This window comes from Zalophus californianus, chromosome 13 (genome assembly GCF_009762305.2).
Source record: "Zalophus californianus isolate mZalCal1 chromosome 13, mZalCal1.pri.v2, whole genome shotgun sequence".
NCBI classification, from domain to species: domain Eukaryota; kingdom Metazoa; phylum Chordata; class Mammalia; order Carnivora; family Otariidae; genus Zalophus; species Zalophus californianus.
The window spans coordinates 39805724-39827536 of record NC_045607.1 but is presented as its reverse complement, the minus strand read 5'-3'; positions in this window follow the sequence as shown (position 1 = coordinate 39827536).

The following is a 21813-nucleotide window of genomic DNA, read 5'->3' as shown; positions in this document are numbered from 1 at the left end:
ATTGTTTCAATTCTTAGGCTTTTCAGTGTTTTCTACCAGAACATGCAAGTTATTACAGATACAGTGGATATAAAATTTTCTTCTGCCGATACAAAGCAAATCTTTACTACATAATAGTATTATTTTTTAAAGCAAGGTTATGAGATGCAAATGTTAGGCACTAAAATAAAAGATTTTTGTAGTCATCTGCATTTTTTTAATAGTAACTATAAGTGCCATACTCTTTTTCAAAGACGTTTTTGCCCCCAAACAGTTTGAAAGCCATATTGGACTAAAAGACTTACCCTTTTAACAGAATTTTTGACTTGACTTAGATGAGTGAGAAAGAAAATAAACACAAGTGCTTTGATGATATATTGCTGTAATGCATCATCAGAGTATTGCTCATGTGATAAACTACAATATTACTCTAATTCATCATCAAGAGTGCTGTCACTCTAAAAAAGTATTAGTGTAATACATCAGCAGCCACCACCATGCACTGCCACTTCCAACATGGTTTAAGGAATTCTCCTGTGCTATCATCTGCCGGCGAGAAAAGAACACCCTTCTAAGAAGGAGCATAATGGATTAATTGTATTTTAAAATTGTCTTCAGAAATCCACTTTTTCCCATATCTCTCTGTCTTCTCAACTTTTATTAACCTCTTTGCTCCTTCAACTCTTTATTGTACCTTATTCACAAAGTAATCCATGAAATACAGCACTGAAGAAACTGTCTTTATATCTCCCAGTTTTCAGATAATGGATAGCCCTCTATTCTGCACCAAGAAGGCTGATGAGGGACAAGTGATAAGCACCAACTTGGCTTATCTCTAACATGGCTTTATGTACCAGACTCATTCTTACCAAACCAATTTTTTTTTTAATTTTTAAGTAATCTGGGACCCAATGTGGGACTTGAACTCACAACCCTGAGCTCAAGGGTCTCATGCTAAAAAATAAAAGAGTTACATGCTCTACTAAATGAGCCAGCCAGGTGCCCCTTCTTAGGCTATTTTATAACAGCTTCTGGAATTCCATAGGAGATTCTCAGAAAATAAAGCCAGAAAATTCCTAAGGCCATGGGCACACATTTATATAAATGGTTCCCATTCTGTACATGTCACTAAACTTTTCTCTCTCATACTACCCCACTCTTCAGTAAACAAATGCTTCTCTAATTACTTCTGTTCACTCTCCCTTGAGTTCAATGTCTACTGTCAGTATTTTACTGGTTTCCTGCCAATGATGGGTGTCTTTTATCCTGTCATTATGGTTTTATGCCCTGAATGATATGCATTTGTTATATATCTCCTTTCCAAGCCATTTTTAGGGGTTTTCACTCACATCTGGTCATAATAACATATGCATGGGTGCTGTGGTAACCAGGGCTGAAGGTCGACTAATATGAGGGCATTTTTTTTCAATCACTCACTATTCAGCATATACCTCTCTGCCATTTCATCCCAGCTAAGTCAAAACACCTTAGAAATATTAAAATGAACTGGGTATTAGACATAAGTAATAACTATTTTAGGTGTCTGGTATAAAATATGTTGGAGAATATTTCTTCATGATGTTTTATGAGTATTTAGGGGGTGTTTGGATCTTTGCAATTTACTTTAAAATAGTTTAGCAATAAAGTTAGATGATTAGATAGATTTATTAAATATAGCAAAATGTTAGCAATTTAATCCAGTTGCCAGGTAAACAGATGTTCATTGTTCTACCTGTTTCTACTTTTTATATATATAAAAATTTTCCCAAAAAGTTTCACACACACACACACACACACACACACACACACACACACACTCACACACAAAACTAGACTAGAGAAACATAATATAAAAACTTTGTTTAAATCCTAGTCCTAACAAACCAAGTGTACAACTATTTTATAAACAATTAGTATAATTTTTAAAAATCCATGAAGTATTAACTGACTTTAGGAATCATTAATTTGGTGACTATAATAATTGTACTGTTTTGGGGACACCCTTAATTTCAGAAATACATATTTGAGTATTTATGGATGAAATGATATGATTTGTATTTTGTTTTTAGATATGGATGGATCAGAAGAATGCAATATACTAATAATAAATACTTATTATTATAATAAGATTATAATAACTAATTATTTTTATCAGTAATAAGTACTGATACTTGTTGGATGTGTATATAAGGGTTATTTACATTATTTTCCATTGTTTTCTGAATGTTGAAAATTCATATGTTAATACCAAAGGAAAACCTGGAGTAACTTTCTTCCAGCTAAATTTCAAAGATTAATAACACATTTCTACGATTGATTGTTTCTATCCTAATTTCCAGATACTTAGCTGATTTATTTATATTTGCTTAACTATACATAAAGATGACATGAAAAGATATCCTCACTCATGTCTCCGAATAAGAAAAATGATGTCAGAGAGGTTAAGCTATATGAAGCTGGAATCTCAAGTGGTCAAGTGCATCTCTGCTTCAGGCCATCTCTCCAGAATACACAGTGCCATGGCAGGCCCTACATGGAACGTCACTTGTCTTGGTCTAAAGGAAAAAGGAATGTGACAAGCTCTAAGCTAGTTTTGAAAGCTTCTGCTCAGAAAAGATACCATCATTCATGCTTACAATTTTACTGGCCAAATTAATTTGTATAGGCAAGAGTGTCATCAAAGAGTATGGGATAACATAACCCTCTTATAGAAAGTGATCTAACAGGTAGGAGATGAGGAACATTTGGTATAATAGTACTGCTACATCACAACCATGTTACCTAAATTATTGAACATAACTATCATAAACATTATTGCCAATGTATACAAAAAGCATATGGTACCATAAGGATTACATGAAATATTGTGCAAGTGACTTCTACTGAGCTACTCACACTACAGAAGTAGAAATTATTTTAGAATTTATTATGTCAACTTTTGTGTGTGAGTCACATACCAAAATTTGAAATTTAAGAGAAAAAAGTGATAATAGGTCTTAAAAAGTTTGAGTTTTTTAAACATTTTCCCTAAGTACAATCTATTGAACCCACCCAACTCTCTATGAAATACTTACCTATTAAAGTTACAGTGTTCTGAGATACACACTTTTGCCAAAATATGGACTGCATACCACTCTAAACACTATGATAAAATATAATCATTATTTTGAATAAATCTTTTAGAGTGCAGAGTGAAAGAATTCCAGAGAGCTGGTTGGAGGTTCAGATTTTTTTAATTCTTTTCATGTATTTCTCTAGCTACTGAGAAAAGAAGTACTTTATATAGCTAATAATGAATTTAAAAGATTAAAATCACTTGCACTGGTAGATTAAAAACATATTTAGACCATGACAACAGATGAAAGAAATCATGGTTGCAAATTATTTTGAGATCCTTTGGAAGAATTTATATTGTCTTCAAATAATTCACTCCTATTCTACAAATGTGTTAGAAGCAGTTTATGGAATGATATAGGAATAAAAATGTATGGAAAAATTTATTTATTGAGCCCATACTATGTGCCAGGCAGTGTTTAGATTCTGGGAATAAGAGAATAAACAAGACATAGTCCTGTCCTCAAGTAGATAGTATAAGGAAGAATACAAAATTATGGTCAGGTTTAATAGTGGGTGCTAACTGCTATATACAGAGTACTCTGAAAAGGTATGTAAGTGGACGGTAATATATTGAGTCATCTGCTAAGGCTCCTGGACCGAGTGATAGAAGAAATATGAAAATTGAACAGAAATTATTTCTGTGAAAATCAGAGGCAGAATTGAGCCAAGCTGTTTAAGTTAAATGGAACAGTTTTGCAAAGGTGCCAAGTTAAAGTAGGATACATTCTGGGAACTTCAGTAACACCCCATGGGTAGAGGGCTGATTGAGATACTAGGGTAGAGGAAAAAAAGGGAAAACTGAGTGAAACAGTCAAGGTCTTTGAATGGTACAACTGAACAAAAGAGGAGGAATTAAAAGGTTTTAAACAAGGGTAGAAAATGATCATATTTGAAAAAACATCCAGTTTATTGGGAAAAATCTCAGCTATGATAAGATAATCAGAACTAAATTGGAAATGGCATTTGTGACTGCACTGAGGATTTAAAAAAATGCTTCTAGACTTTTTAAAAGATTTTTTTTTAATTATTTATTTGAGAGAAAGAAAAAACACAAGCCGGGGAAGGGAGGGGGACAAGCAGACTCCACACTAAGCACAGAGCCCAGAGCTCCATCCCAGAACCCTGAGATCATGACCTGATCCAAAATTAAGTCTGATGCTTAAATGACTGAACCACCCAGGTGCCCCTAGATTTTATCATTAAAATACATTTTTAACCCCTTCTTGATCCTCGGTGACAAATTAGAAAAACTAGTGTTTTTTTTTTAACTGTCTAATTTTTCATAAGAATGCATATCTTAAGACACAAAAGAACACTTTATAGAGCACAGGGCTGCCTTTTACAATGTTACTTTGAGAAACTTCAAATGATTTAAATGCATTCTATTTATTTCCTTCTTTACGTATTTTGTATTTTTACAATATTTTTATCAGCATGTGTCAAATTTTTCTTTATTTTAAAGTTAGATTATAGAATTTCATATTGTGGTGACAAAAGAAAAATTAAAAATAAAATGGAATCATAATAGTGCTTCATTACATGTGTTTAGGATCAATGGGAAATATGATTTTCATTAAACTTTCCTAGTAACGTAAAAACAATCAAGGTGCTGTATACATAAAAAAATAGAGGTTTTTTTTTCCCAAAATATATATCAAAAACTTTACTATTTCTCTAAATAAAGTGTATTGAAAGAAGTTACTTTATTGATAACTTAGAATCACTATGGACATCAAATATTAATTCCATTATGAAATCAGTTATTCTATTATATCCCACTGAGATTTTTAGGGCATTTCTTCTCTCATTTATGCTGAAAGTTTTGTTTTGTTCTGTTTTCCTTTCCTGTTCTAGTCTCTTTCCTTCTCCCCCTCCCCCATGCTTGGAGTAAAGTTTCATTGTTCTCTGACTCTGGACTTACATGTTACCAGGTTATTTCTATTTCCTTCTTTTTATTTTTTATTTTTTTTAAGATTTTATTTATTTATGTGACAGAGAGAGACACAGCGAGAGAGGGAACACAAGCAGGGGGAGTGGGAGAGGGAGAAGCAGGCTTCCTACTGAGCAGGGAGCCTGATGCGGGGCTCGATCCCAGGACCCTGGGACCATGACCTGAGCTGAAGGCAGACACTTAACGACTGAGCTACCCAGGCGCCCATCTATTTCCTTCTTTTAAATATCACTACATGTTCCTCTGTCATTCCCTGTTACAGATGGAACTATCTCCCCTAAAAAAGTATGTTGAAGTTCCAAGTCCCAAAATCCCATAGTGTAATCTTATTTGGAAATAGGATCTTAACAGAGGTAATCAAATTAAAATAAGATCATTAAAATAGGCCCTAAACTGACTAGTGTCCTGACAAAAAGGAGAAATTTGAATACAAAAAAAGACATGGACAAAGGGAACATGATGTAAAGATGACCATGTGATGATGGAGACAGAGATTGCACCGACACAGGTGCAAGCCAAGGAACACCAATGACTCCTGGAATTTAGAAAGAGGCAAGGAATAATTCTACCCAAAGTCTCAGAGGCAGCATGGCCTTCTGATGCCTTGATTTTGGGCTTCTAGACTCCAGAATTTTAAGACAATACATTTCTGGCATTTTAAGCAACCTAAATGGTATGACAGTCCTAGCAAACTAGAATACCATATATATGTAAATGTTTCAGTAAAGTTGTGCATTGAAAATAGATAAACTTGTTAAAATCTTTATAAAACATTAGTAAATGGTCCTAAGTAAACTTAAAGGGTTTTCTAATAACTTATTTTATAATACAATTTCTGTAGATTTATTGACCAAATTTTCAGATTCCTAGAGTTTCAAAAATTATAAATTTTAGATAAGTGAGTTTTAATCAGTTCATGTTGAGGTCAGCTTTATGATAATGTGCAATGGAGGATAAATATGAAAGAGAAAAAATTGTCTTTATAATACGATTATGCTTTCTGAAATAACATTGTCCTGTCCAACTGATCAACACGCTGTTTGATCAATACCTCCCTAACTTAGAGAATCACATCAAACATAAAAATTAAATACAATATTTCAGAACCTAAAAACAATATTGCTAGTGATAGCCTAATTTACTAGGCTTCTAAGGTTTTATTTAATACAGCTTATCATATAAAGGTAAATAAAGTTGAAATTATTTACTCCTGGAAGAAAATCAAAGAAAAAAAATCCTACTATGTATTAATAGTTTAAAAGTTTAGAAAATTCAAAATAATAGTTTAGTATCAATTAAATCAATGGAAGACACTATCTAGTTATCTTTCCTCTAGCAATTCTACACATATGCTCTTAATATGCACAAATGTACAGGTTCATCTGTACTTACATATACACAATTATACATAACATATGTATATAAAACTGCTTGAAATCCATTAGGTACTTTCTATTTCTGCTATTAAGTGTCCCTGATAATTCAAAGTGCACCTTTAAAATAAAATAAGTTGAAAGAAAATACACATTAAAACACCAAAGTAAGACTGCAAGTACTTTTCAATTAAAAATGTTTGAAAATTTTGCCTTTAATGGTCTGGAAGTGATTATGTATTTCTACACTGTATTATAACTTTAATAGATTTTTTTTTTTACAACAAAGATCAGTAACTCTCTCTCTCTCTCTCTCTCCTGCTGTGACAGAAAGTGATAAGCTTGACTTAGTGGTCACTTTAAAGTTCTTTTCTTCTTTAACTTCTGTGATCTCTGAATTTCAGAAGCATATACTGCCATAAAGCATGAATGACTTGCTAATTCCCAGTTCAAAAAGATGGCCTTTGAGGAAAAATGACTTGAGTAGAAAAAAAAAAATCTTTATCAGATGTTATAAATTTTTCTGCTAATGGGATAGTCCCAATTCAATTTCTTAATTATATCAATTATTAGACTTTATGTAATGATGAAAATGCTAATTCTATAAAAATAAAATATCCACTGCATTTGGGAAAAACAGGTGTGTTTTAAGATAGTTGGTAGATATATGACAAATATTGTGAGGGGACATTTAGAAAAAAAATCTTCACTAGAAAGGATGTAACCTGATTCAGACCAGGCTATATCAAGATTTCTTCTGCATGAAGAGTGACATTTTAATAAAAGTGGGTGCTATTCAGATGATAGTTCCCTGAAGAGAGAAGTATCTGAGGATTTTACTTTATAAAGGAAATATGATCATTTTAATTACCCATCATCTATTTTGACTTCAGATTACAATGATTTTTCAAAGGGGAATAACTCTCCCTGACTCAAATAGCACATCTGGTTTAGTATATGTAACTACTTCTACACTCTGAATGTTAGAAATAGTATCTTGCTAATCAGAGCATTTTATCTCCTTGACCACAGTGGATACTCAAAAATGTTACATATGGCCTAATATAATCTTCTATACTGAGATAATGAGAATTTCATGAAATTATTTGCAGTAAGACTATCTCCTGAGACTATTCATGACAAAGGTGGTGGTATCTCAATTGTGCTGGGGCTACCATGGTATCTTATGACAATGCCAATAAAAACAAAACCACTGCCACTGATGAAACAGGATCCTATGGATGAACAACATCTTTTATGTCTTTGGATCCATCTGGGAAATTCCACCTATTCTATTGCCATAGATGCCCAAGATCAAATTTACCAATATACACTAGTGTAACACCTTAGGAATAAATTTCAGCCAGGTTAAGAGTAGGATGGCTGGAGTGATGGTACACCTGGGAAACTGTTGTTGGACTCCTCCATGCAGGGTACACTCAAAATATGCTGGGCTTGTTTCCTGTTCATTGCCCTGGACACTCTGAGTGCTCTCTGTTAGGAAGAATCCAATATCAATTTCCCAGGTCTACCATAACTTCAGCCAGTCCATGTTCAGGTCTGGCTGGAAACAATTCCTAAAGGTATTATGATAACCAGTACACTTAGTTAAAGGTAAACAGAATCTCCAGAACAGATGACAGAGACCAGTAGGGTCAAACAATGCCCATAAGACGAACTTTTCAGACAGCATCTTCAAGCCTGTTGATTGGTGTTTAGTAATTGTATCTTTTACTAAATCTTTTATCTACATTCAAGTAAGTCAATCCATTTGCCTGGCTTATGTTGGCCACATTCTATCAATCCTATCACCTTGGAAAAAATCATGATATAAAGTAACGAAAATATTTTTAAAAGAAAATTTCAATACAAATTGAAATCTAATCAAGCATAATTTTATGTTTACTAATAAAGTTCCACTAACTGTAATGCATTTCTTATTTTGTTTCCTATATTGTCTTCAGTATTCGTTACTTAATTTGGATCTAACAAATCTGCAGTAAAAGAGGAAACTGTTTAACTATGTTCAAAGGTTAAACAATCTAATATATTTTACCAGGAAAATTTTTTCTATTATCTTCATAAGGCAAAGTTTTCCTTTACTCACAAACTGGAAATTAACTCACTCAAGGATGCAATCAATACCTTTATAACTTATTTCATATGTTCTTTTCTTGACTGACTTTGCCACGTGAAATGTACCAGATCATTTACTCAATTTTACCAGCTAAGAAGCATGCATTCCTTTAGTTCTCACTTCTAGGATTATATATATTGAAAAATTGGGGATCACCTTAAATTTACCTTGTGTCACATAAACATCAGATAACATTTTTACTCCCATATTTGTTCCCTCAAAACAAAATCAAATAAAACAAACTCATTCCATGCATCCCAGGAAACACACAAAAATATTTACAAGTGAATGCAAAGAAAAATATTAGATTTTCTATTCCCATTGATTTGTATCTTATTTTTATCTCTATTTGTTTACACTCTCTAATGTTCTTAACAGATTAGCACAGTGGTACATGTATATAAACATTCATATACCTAGGGTGGGGATGTTCATGTACATATTTTTACTAATAGGGTGGATGGTGTAAAGTTTGGGAAACATATCCATGAAAAATTAAAATTATTTCCCTTTAAATAGAATGTTTCCTTTTTCATTTTCAATCATTCAATAATTATTTATTTAATATCTACCATGTACCACTTACATAACTGAGATATTGTAGGTTTATCAGTTAAGATAAAACAAGGCAAACAAAACAAAATTAAAATGTCAAAAATCTCTCCCTTCACAGAGCTTACACTCTGGAGCTTTACATATAAAACTCTTAAAATGAGATGGCACTGGAATTATCTGCTGACTTGCCTTTCTTCCCCACTGAGATATTAGCCAGCTTCTGTGGGGCAGAGGCTGAAAACGTCTTATAACTATTTCATATTCAGTGCCATATTTGCCATTTGATAAATACATGTTTTCTTGAATTATATTGAACTAAGCTTTCTGCTTCTCTGCTTAAAGGACCCCAAAATATCTTAGGACTTTTTTATCCTGCTAACCTACTTGAGTGTTTAAATAATTTTGGAAGAGTGCTTCACTTTGCCACTTATGTTTGGTGCTATTCCTTTAAGAAAATTACCTCGGCTCTTAATTTCTCTAATTTCATCAAACCTTCTATTAGAAGCTTTTTTCTTTTTTTTCCTCCCCACAGACTATTTGTTTACCCACTTATGAAAATGCACATTTTTACATGAACAATAATCACTATCTGGACAATAATTTCCACTCTTACTTTTTCATCTATTTAGAGACTCCAAGACAAAATATGCCTACATTTCACTGTATAAGTGATTGACTCCATTTTGGTTATTGTCAATGCAAAATTACTTTGGACTATGGAAATTCTATCACACTGTTTTTCCCTAAATCTTATGGTGTATTTAGTTTCTGTAAATTACATAGTTCCTTAGTTAAACGAGCAAATGTTAGTGAATTGTTCTGGAGTTCTTAAGAATAATTTGGTCCCAATTACTAGGAGAGAATCTTGAGCTAAAAAGAAAAGAAAGGAAACTGCGTTTTATTTAGCACTCTACCATGTTTCAGATCTTTCATATGGATTTTCTCATTTTAACCTTACGAACCTAAAAATAAGATTTGTAATACCTCTTAGATGAAGAAGCTTGTCTCAGTTCACTCAGTTATGCAGTGACTCTGAAGACCTCGTCTCCTACCTAGAACTCTACTCCACATCACACCAATCAAATTTGCAGTTAAGAGATTGAATTTGACACAAGTAGCCATACCTTTCAGCCACTTTACTTCACTTTAAAACATACTCTTTATTCATTTTGAATTGCTCCATACAACAGATTTCCTCCCATCTCCTTAATTGAAAGGTTGGGTCTGAGAGATTGCTTATTTTCTGTGTCTGGTGGGAACAAAGTGCTCAGTGGTGGTTGCAGGACTGTAGTTGCATTAAATTTGTCTTAGGACTTTAACAATATTGGCTATTTCTGTAACCTCAGTAGCAACATTAGGAACTGATCAGTACGGCTGTCTAATTTTAGGAGCTTAAGTCAAAATTTGGCCATTCTGAATTTCCATTCACATCAATTCTGCCTGCTTTCTTTACGGGTTATACATCACTGGTCACAGACCTTACTCTGTACAAGCAGAAAAGGTGTCAGGCGGTGCTGTGACTGAGTACATCTGACTAGAATCATAAGTAATACAGAGTTTGTGGTAATGATTTCATTTCTAGAAATATATGTGTAATTTTCCTCCCTTGATTTATTGATACACATGTATCACATGCAGGCAATTAATTTGTTCATGTGTTTTTAGCAGAGGAAAGGGAAAAGAGACCAGTAACAAAATACAAGCAGTCCAGTAAGCAATGTGAGAGCAGGGACAGTAAATACGAAATTTAGAAATTGCTATATTGTGCACAAATATGTACAAATATTTAAACTAAACAGCAAAGGAGACAAAGTAAACTGCATGTTAATTTCTTAAAGTTGCTTTTTTCTATTAACCTAATGAAAGACATTTGATCATGTGTATATAATATCTAAATCATACATTAACTGCAAATCAGAAAAGCAAAGATGAAGAGATATATAGATCATTGCACATTATAACTACAACATTTTTGGTAACATAAAATTAAGGGAGTTTGGTAAGTTTCTCTGATAATATATGACCTGCCACACTAAGGTCTCTAGCTAATAACCTCACGGTCTCCTCCTTTTCTCATAATTGTTCATTCCCTTTTGCTACCCTCCAGCCCCATCAGTTAGAAAACAAAGAACACAACTTTGTAATTTGATTCTTGATCCCAGACCCTTAAATGCAGGTTGAGCGAGTAAAATATCTTGAGTCATCCCTGTGCTGAACCAACCGATTTGACCTATCCTCAAAACACATCCTTCTGTAAGTTAGTTTTACTCCCTGTAGGCCATGTGGAAATCTCAGTACATTTCTAGAGGCAAAGTGAAAAAGGTTTTGCAAAAACAAAGCATCTACATAAAGTCATGGGTAAAAGATTTTGCTATGTTCCCAATTGTTTGCAGCTGAGCTTGCTTGTTCCCACAATAGATCGTGGGGTGTATTATACCAGGGAGTGCTTAGCTTTTCCTTCCTATAAATGCTTTCAGCAATGTCAGCATACAAGCCAGGTTTTTCTGCTCACCTGCATGAAGCGACTACACTGATTCTATAATCAACTATGTCAGATTCATTTTCACACACCACATACAATGAGAGCTTAATGCCATTCAGCGCAACTGGTTCCACAATGTGTTCTTTCTTTTTCTACTCTCCCCTTTTTTGGAAATATTTCAAGTAAGAATAAAAATGAATAGGTCTCACAATCAAAATATTAGCTGTCCAAAAAGCATTAAAAGAGAGGTGTTTTGTTTGTGTATTGTAGTTGATATATTTGTCACGTCATTAAATCAGGTTTAATTCTAAGGGGTTATTATTTGGTTGCTGGTAGGCTTCATTTTTCTACCTCGTCTTCATACTTTCTAGACACTTATTACATAAACTAACTTACAAACATTTGACTTATGGTAGTGTCCATTGCAAGACTGAAAGTAGTGGAGTGACACGATCTCTTTTCTTTTAAAAAGATCTCACTAGGTGGTAGTAGAAAAGGATTCTGGGTGGAGATGAGTGCAGAAGAGGGAAAAACTGGAGGAGACTTAGGTTAGGCTGTGATCTGAAGTAGGATTGATGGGGCAGGGAGGGAGAAAAGTGGATGGCTTAAAGATATATTTTGAAATAAGGATCAAGACATTTTACATGGGCAATTCTTCCCAGAGGCTAGAACACCCTTGCATCTCTTTGTCTAGCTAAGTAATACTCTTCCTTCCAAGCCTTCATACCCAGGGAGTCTCTGTACTGAACTGGCTGAGTAATGGTCATGGGAATGATTCCTTAGCATTATGTCTTCACCTCACAAGAGCAACTCTCTCCAACCATTTCTTTATGTGTCACCATCATGATACTCTGAAGTGTTCAGAATCAAAATCAACATTTTCCATTTCTGTAACCTTAACACCAAACAGTATTTTTGAGATACACTAAGCTTATTAATTAAGATTGGATATGGCTGCATTAAACATACTTAACTTTCAGTGACTTAAATATTTGTTTTCATAGAACAAGATGTATAGAGGAAGTATGCATTGGAGTTCATTCACTTGCTCAAGTGCTAGAAGCTGCGTATCTGTGATGCTTTTTCCTTTCCCTAGGAGCCAGTATCGTAACTATACCGAAAGTGAAATGAACTGGGAGATCAAGAGACCAATGTTATCTTTTCTTTTTATCAGGAAAATCAAAACACTTCCCAGAAGCTCCCCCCAAACTGCCATTTATGTTGAATTAGACAGAATTGTTTCACACAGATCTATATGTTCAAAGGAGGCTAGAGAAGCAAGAATATAGTTTTTTTCTGTCTTCTGGTATAGAATAAGAAGGACAAAGGGCATTTGAAATCCTTAATAACTTAGTGAGTCATCCATAGTTACTTAACCAGATGCTCAAAACTGTATTTCAATAAATTATTGAAATATTCAGTGGTTAGTAATTTTCAGGTAATATAAACAATACAAATGCTAAATTAATAAAAGATAATTATTACTACTCGATGTAAAATTGGGCTCAAACTAAATAAATTTTAGGTATCCTTTTTTGCTCTAACAAAATATTAACTCAAATTTGATGTCAACTCAAATTTGACAATCACCATAAAACTTAAAACTTAATTTTCACACTTTAGAGATCATGGCCTATTCATTCATATGTAACAATTGTATTAGTTAGCTTGAAATGTTATAACAAAATACCATGGGCTAGGTGGCTCAAACAACAGAAATGAATTTACTCACAAGTAACTCTGCAAGTCCGAGAGCAGGGGCAAGCATGGTTGGGTTCTGGTGAGAGCTCTTTTCCTGGATTGCAGATAACCACCTTCTCACTGTGTGACCACATAGAAAGAGATGTAGAGAGAGTGTGGGAATGGAAAAAAGAAATTTCTTCTCCTTCTTATAAAGCCACAGTCCTATTAGACTCTTGTGACTTCATTTAACTTTTATTACCTCTTAAAGACCCCTATCACCAGATACAGTTACATTCGGGCTCAGGGTTCCAACATAGGAATTTTGGGAGAACACCATTCTGTCCATAGCATCTATACAGCCAATTAATTATTTTCCATGAATTTGGGTGGGGAGAGCGGTGGGGAACCACAATTTTTCTTCTGCCGGTCCATGAACATTTGGATACCTAGCATTAACTTATTCTGTATCACTTTTTGTTTTTTCTGAGCTTTTATATTCTGTATCACTTTTATATTCAAACTTATTTCATTTAGAATGGTGGAGTCAAAGATATTGTATATCTTCTCAGAAGTTTTACTGGGCAATATAATAAGATTTAACATCTATCTATGTATCTATATCCCTGAGAAACCATCATCACAATCATGTATACCTGAATATGTATACCTGAAAACAATTGTTCTGTTGTTATCAAGTTGAGTGTTCTACAAATGTTAGTGAGGTCAAAATTCTATTAGATAAAAAAACATTTATAATTATTATGTTCTCATGATAAAAACTGATACCGCATCACTAATAAATGTAGCTCTTTATACTTGGTAATATTTTTCCTATGAAATCTATTTTGTTTAATATTAATATAATCACCTAGCCTTCTTTGAAGAGTGTTAGCATAGTATATCTTTTTCCATCCTTTTACTTTTAACCTATTTGTGTGTTTATATTTAAAGGTGTTTTCCTTTTGGCAGCATGTAGTTTGTTCTTGCTTTTTATACACTGGATAATTTCTGCCTTTTAATTGATATCTTTAAATTATGTACCTTTAATGTGTATATTAATGACTGTATTATTAAATATATAATATTGCTATTTGTTTATATTCATCTTATCTGTTCCTCTCCAAATTTCTCCCCTTTCTCCCTCTATCAACAAAGCAAAGAATATGGGTAATACTCATTTTGACATACTAGCCCTCTCCTGTTCAATATGGTAGCCACTTGCCACACGTGACCACTGGAATACTGAAGTGAGAAAAATGCAAATAAGAATATATTTCAAATGTCAAAAACTTTTAAAAAAAGTAAAATATCTCATTTTCTAAATTTATTACACATTAATTTTTAAAGACTTAAATGAATTGCATTATTAAAATGAAATATACTTGTTTTTTACTTTTTTTTCTAATGTGGCTACTAGAAAATTTCATTATATATGCGACTTACATTAAATTTCTAATAGATACCACTGTCTCAGACCATCAGTCAGCAAACTGTGTTTTTATAAAGGGCCAGATAGCAAACACATTTGATTTTACCAGGCCTATAGTTTCTGTCACAACTATGCAAGGCTGCCATTATACCACATAAGGATCCTTAGACAACACATAATAAATGGGAGTGGTTATGTTCCAAAACAACTTTATATACAAAAATTTGGTAGATAGTAGATTTGGCTTACGGGTCTAGATTTACTGACCCCCTTTTAGAGAGTAACATTGGAAAACTGAAGCCATGTGTAATTTATGATCAAGCAACAGAAAAAAAAAAAAAAAAACCTTAGTCCCCGATGATACTGGAGTTACCATAGCAACACTTGACCAACAAAATTTTAGGTATGACAAGAATAAACTGCTCTCATATAAGCCTCTATTATTTTTAAAACATACATAGCAAAACCTAATTCTAATTATATTCACATGTCAAGATTCTATTATACAATTTGTCAAGTTTAAAATTTATAATGCCACAGTCCATCCATAGTCCAAACTTGGCCACTTCCAAGTTCACAGTCTCTTTCATATAACTAATTAAAATCTAACTTACTATCTTTATATTATCAACCAATATCTAGATTTGTTTTGTATTCAACTAGGATTTAATAAGTACGAGTGAAGCAAATAAAGATCCATATCATGTACCAAAAAGTATCTATCACTAAAGCCTATACATCTAAGGAATCAATCTCAATGAACAAAGAAAAAGGAAGTTCAGTTAGTAAAATAATACTATGAAATATCCAAAAAGTCCATTATTTGAAACCTTATTTAAGTAATTTTCTTCATAACTCAATCCTTATGAGAAAAAACTGTTATTAAATGATAGCTCAAAGTAATTCATCAGTTGATACAGTTTTTCATATCCTGATTATGATATGAAACCTCTTAACTGACTGATTCTATTTTTTAACCCTCATTACCTAAACAAATTGTATGGCTTTTTGTTCTTTTTGAATTATATGACCCCCAACATCAGATTTGTGGCAGTTCTGGCCAGCTCATCTGCAGATAAATGAAGCCAGGTTCAATGTTTTCTAAATGATATAGCAGGAAAATAAGTAGGACTTAAATAATGTACAAGTTACCAAAGTATGTAGAGTTAATAATGTTACAACATGCCAGAAAAAATCTAAAGTAAAAAGATTTATCTATTTTCATAAACAAACAAAAAATCTTCCTGGTGCTTTATTTCAATGTGTAAAATTCCAACAACCTAGTGAGAGACTAATATGTAGCCAAGACTACTTTGTTTTATTAAGACTCAGAGTATCACTAGACGATGCCACTTCATAACCCTTGGGAATGATGTCTACAGGAAGACAGAGGCAAATATTGAAATAGCATCATATTCCAAACACTGCATCACAATTTACTAAGCTCATTCTTCAATGATACCCTTGCACTCTAGAAGATTTTATTCCATAACATTCTTTATATGTAAAGAAACAGACATACCAGAAATGTTAAGTAACATACCTGATGTTGCTGAACTAGTACATAGATTTAAATTCAAGTCTGGTTGACAAGAAAACTGATACTTTGAAAATACAACCCAAGGCAGTGGATGAGAGAGATGCCTTTCTGAATTATAATTGCTCAAATAAAGGAATTACTTTCAGGCAACAATAATGAAAGAATGAACTGTCAAATTGTCACTGCTTCCATGACAGTGATGTCACTGAACTTATACATGAAAACACACCCAGTGGATTTTCTATGTTGCTAGAAGTCAGCTAGAGCAAATATAAATGGACATCTATAATGCTTAACTCATTTTTCTCATAATGGCATTTTGATGATAGTTTCAAATATTACCAGTGTACAACTGCTTTCAAATGGCTTCCTAACTCCAGGAACAAAACTTGAGATTACCTCTTCATTAAATCCTCGATTTCCAGTTGCTCTAGGCTTCTCTCCTAATTGATTATCCCACAATCTATATGTTTTTCAGAAATATCCATCTTCACATATTTTGAAACAATTCCTAAGGGTACTTTCAAATGCCCAACAAATTTACTGGCAATGAATTGATAAGTCAAAATAAATACCATTCAATACTCAGGAAAATTTGTAGCCATCATAACCATCACTTAAGATACCAGCTGAAACTCTAAACATGCTCCACTCTGCTCTTTAATTAATACACTTTCTCCCTCTCCTCTCTCTCTCACACACACACACACACACCTCCACAGTAACCAGGTCAGGAAAGAAATAGTCATAGTCTTTTTTTGGTAGCAAAAAAAAAAAAGAACTTTTTATTAGCTAGGATGCATTAAAAGCTACTACCAGCAGAAGGGTCTTAGAAGAGGAAGGACAAAAGCAGAAAAGCAATGAACTGACCCAAAAGTGCCTATATAAGTTCCCTGCTTCCACCCCCTTCTACACTGAATAAAAGCCTCTGGCCCTGAAGCCACAGAGAGTACTTTGAGAGCTATCTTCCTGTCTCCTTTTTTTTTAAATTTTATTATGTTATGTTAATCACCATACATTACATCATTAGCTTATGATGTAGTGTTCCATGATTCATTATTTCCGTATAACACACAGTGCTCCATTCAATACGTGCCCTCCTTAATACCCATCAGCAGGCTAACCCATCCCCCCACCCCCATCCCCTCTAGAACCCTCAGTTTGTTTCTCAGAGTCCATAGTCTCTCATGGTTTGTCTCTCCCTCCAATTCCACCCCTTTCATTTTTTCCTTCCTACTATCTTCTTTTTTTTAACATATAATATATTATTTATTTCAGAGATACAGTTCTGTGATTCAACAGTCTTACACAATTCACAGGGCTCACCATAGCACATACCCTCCCCAATGTCTATCACCCAGCTAACCCATCCCTCCCACCCACCACCCCAGCAACCCTCAGTTTGTTTCCTGAGATTAAGAATTCCTCATATCAGTGAGGTCATATGATACATGTCTTTCTCTGATTGACTTATTTCGCTCAGCATAATACCCTCCAGTTCCATCCATGTCGTTGCAAATGGCAAGCTCTCATTCCTTTGATGGCTGCATAATATTCCTATATATATATATATATATATATATACACACACATACACAACTTCTTTTTCCATTCATCTGTCGATGAACATCTTGGCTCTTTCCACAGTTTGGCTATTGTGGACATTGCCGCTATAAACATCAGGGTGCACATACCCTTTCGGATCCCTACATTTGTATCTTTGGGGTAAATACCCAGTAGTGCAATGGCTGGGTAATAGGGTAACTCTATTTTCAACTTTTTGAGGAACCTCCATACTGTTTTCCAGAGTGGATGCACCAGCTTGCATTCCCACCAACAGTGTGGGAGGGTTCCCCTTTCTCCACATTCCCACCAACATCCGCCATTTCCTCAGTGGTTAGTTAGTTTTAGTCATTCTGACTGGTGTAAGGTGGTATCTCATTGAGGTTTTGATTTGGATTTCCCTGATGCTGAGCGATGCTGAGCACTTTTTCATGTGTCCGTTGGCCATTTCAATGTCATCTTTGGAAAAATGTCTGTTCATGTCTTCTGCCCATTTCTTAATTGGATCATTTGTTCTTTGGGTGTTGAGTTTGATAAGTTCTTCATAAATTTTGGATACTAGCCCTTTATCTGATGTGTCATTTAAAATATCTTCTCCTATTCTATCAGTTGTCTTTTGGTTTTGTTGACTGTTTTGTTGCTCTGCAAAAGCTTTTCATCTTGATGAAATCCCAATAGTTCATTTTTGCCCTTGCTTCCCTTGCCTTTGGTGATGTTTCTAGGAAGCAGTTGCTGCAGCTGAGATCAAAGAGGTTGCTACCTGTGTTCTCCTTTAAGATGCTGATGGACTCCTGTCTCACATTTAGGTCTTTCAACCATTTTGAGTCTATTTTTGTGTGTGGTGTAAGGAAATGGTCCAGTTTCATTCTTCTGCATGGGGCTGTCCAATTTTCCCAACACCATTGTTGAAGAGACTGTCTTTTTTCCATTGGACATTCTTTCCTGCTTTGTTGAAGTTTAGTTGACCATAGAGTTGAGGGTCCATTTTTGGGCTCTCTATTGTGTTCCATTGATCTATGTGTCTATTTTTGTGCCAGGACCATACTGTTTTGATGATTATAGCTTTGTAATAGAGCTTGAAGTTGGAATTGTGATGCCACCAGCTTTGCTTTGCTTTTCCAACATTCCTCTGGCTATTCAACTCTTTTCTGGTTCCACACAAATTTTAGGATTTGTTCCATTTCTTTGAAAAAAGTGGGTGGTATTTAGATAGGGATCACATTAAATGTGTAGATTGCTCTAGGTGGCATTGACGTCTTAACAATATTTGTTCTTCCAAACTATGAACATGGAACATTTTTTATTTCTTTGTGTCTTCCTCAATTTTTTATGAGTATTTTATAGTTTTCTGAGTACAGATTCTTTGCCTCTTTACTTATATTTATTCCTAGGTATCTTGTGGTTTTGGGTGGAATTGTAAATGGGATCCACTCCTTAATTTCTCTTTCTTCTGTCTTGTTGTTGGTGTATAGCAATGGCACTGATTTCTGTGCATTGATTTTATATCCTACCACTTTACTGAATTCCTGTATGAGTTCTAGCAGTTTTGGGGTGGAGTCTTTTGAGTTTTCCACACAAAGTATCAAATCATCTGCAAAGAGTGAGAGTTTGACTTCTTCTTTGCCAATCTGGATGCCTTTTATTTCTTTTTGTTGTCTGCTGTGGCTAGGACTTCTAATACTACGTTGAATAGCAGTGGTGATAGTGGACATCCCTGTCATGTTCCTGACCTTAGGGGAAAAGCTCTCAGTTTTTCCCCATTGACAATGATATTTACTGTGGGTGTTTCATAGATGGCTTTTATGATCTTGAGGTATGTACCCTCTATCCCTATACTCTGAAGAGTTTTGATCAAGAAAGTTTGCTGTACTTTGTCAAATGATTTTTCTGCATCTATTGAGAGAATCATATAGTTCTTGTTCTTTCTTTTATTAATGTATTATATCACATTGATTGATTTGTGGATGCTGAACCAATCTTGAGGCCAGGGATAAATTCCACTTGGTCGTGGTGAATAATACTCTTAATGTACTGCTGGATCCTATTGGCTAGTATTTTGGTGAGAATTTTTGCATCCATGTTCATCAGGGATATTGGTCTGTAATTCTCCTTTTTGATGGGGTCTTTGTCTGGTTTGGGGATCGAGATAATGGTGGCCTCATAAAACGAGTTTGGAAGTTTTCCCTCCATTTCTATTTTTTGGAACAGTTTCTGAAGAATAAGTATGAATTCTTCTTTAAATGTTTGGTAGAATTCCCCTAGGAAGCCATCTGGCCCTGGGCTTTTGTTTTTTGTTTGCATATTTGTTTTGCATATTTTGTTTGCATATTTTTCTCATTTAGTGCTCTGAATATATCATGCCAGTCCTTTCTGGCCTGCCAGGTCTCTGTGGATAGGTCTGTTGCCCACCTAATGTTTCTACCATTGTAGGTTACAGATCTGTTCTCCCAAGCTGCCTTTAGGATTTTCTCTTTGTCTCTGAGACTCAGAAGTTTTACAATTAGATGTCAGTGTGTTGACCTATTTTTATTGATTTTGAGGGGGGTTCTCTGTGCCTCCTGGATTTTGATGCCTGTTTCCTTCCCCAAATTAGGGAAGTGCTCTGCTACAATTTGCTTCAATATACCTTCTGCCCCTCTCTCTCTTTCTTCTTCTTCTGGGATCCCAATTATTCTAATATTGTTTCATCTTATGGTATCACTTATATCTCGAATTCTTATGATCTTATGAATCCTTATGATCCAGTAGTTGTTTATCTCTCTTTTTCTCAGCTTCTTTATTTTCCATCATTTAGTCTTCTATATCACTAATTCTCTCTTCTACCTCATTTATCCTAGCAGTTAGAGCCTCCATTTTTGATTGGCCCTCATTAATAGCCTTTTTGATTTTGACTTGGTTTGATATTAGTTCTTTTATTTCTCCAGAAAGGGTTTCTCTAATATTTTCCACGCTTTTTTTAAGCCCAGCTAGTATCTTTATAATCATCATTCTGAACTCTAGTTCCAACATCTTACTAATGTCCGTATTGATTAGGTCTCTGGCAGTCGGTACTGCCTCTTGTTCTTTTTGTTGAGGTTATTTTTTTCCATCTTGTCATTTTGTCCAGAGGAGAATAGATGAATGAGAGAACAAAATGCTAACAGGGTAACAATGACCCCAGAAAAATATACACTAAACAAATCAGAAGAGACTTGAAACCGGGGGAAAAGAAAGGGAAAGAAAGAAAAAAGAAAGAAAAAGGAAAAGAAAAAGATTAAAGAAAAAAAAGAATACAATTAAATATGATCAGGTTGGTGAATAGATCAGTGACACACTAGATTTTGAGCACATTTTGATCCGTTAGAAGAAACTGCCTCCCAAAATTTTAAAGAAGAAAAGCTTATATATGAATAAAAAATATGAGTAAATATGATGAAGGGATGGACTATGACTGTAAAGATGAAAAGTATAAAAGATTTTATAAAAGGAATTGATAAGATAAGAAATTGGTTGAAAAAAGAAAGAAGAGAAATTTAAAAAAAGGGGGGGGAGAGAATGTGATCAGGCAGCCATACACTAGAGATTTGGGTTATATTTTGGTCTGTTAGAAGAAACTGTATCCCAAAATTTTAAAGAGAGAACACTTATATATATATATACTAGAAATAGGGATAACTACCTGAAAGGATAGAATATGAATCTAAAAATGAAAAGTAAAAAAGATTTTTAAAAAAGGGATTGATAAGATATTGGTTGAAAAAGGGAAAAAGAAAAATTCAAAAAAAAAAGAAAAAGAAAAAGAAAGTTAAAAATAAATAAACTTTGAAAGACTAAAGAATCATGGGAAAAAAGCCATGAACTCTATATGCAGTATTCCCCTAGCGCTGGAGGTCTGCTGTTCTCATTGGTCGGTAAACTTGGTCTTGGCTGGCTGTTCATGCTGATCTTCTGGGGGAAGGGCCTGTTGCCGTGGTTCCCAAATGTCTTTGCGGAGGCGGAATTGCACCACCCTTGCTGGTCCGGGC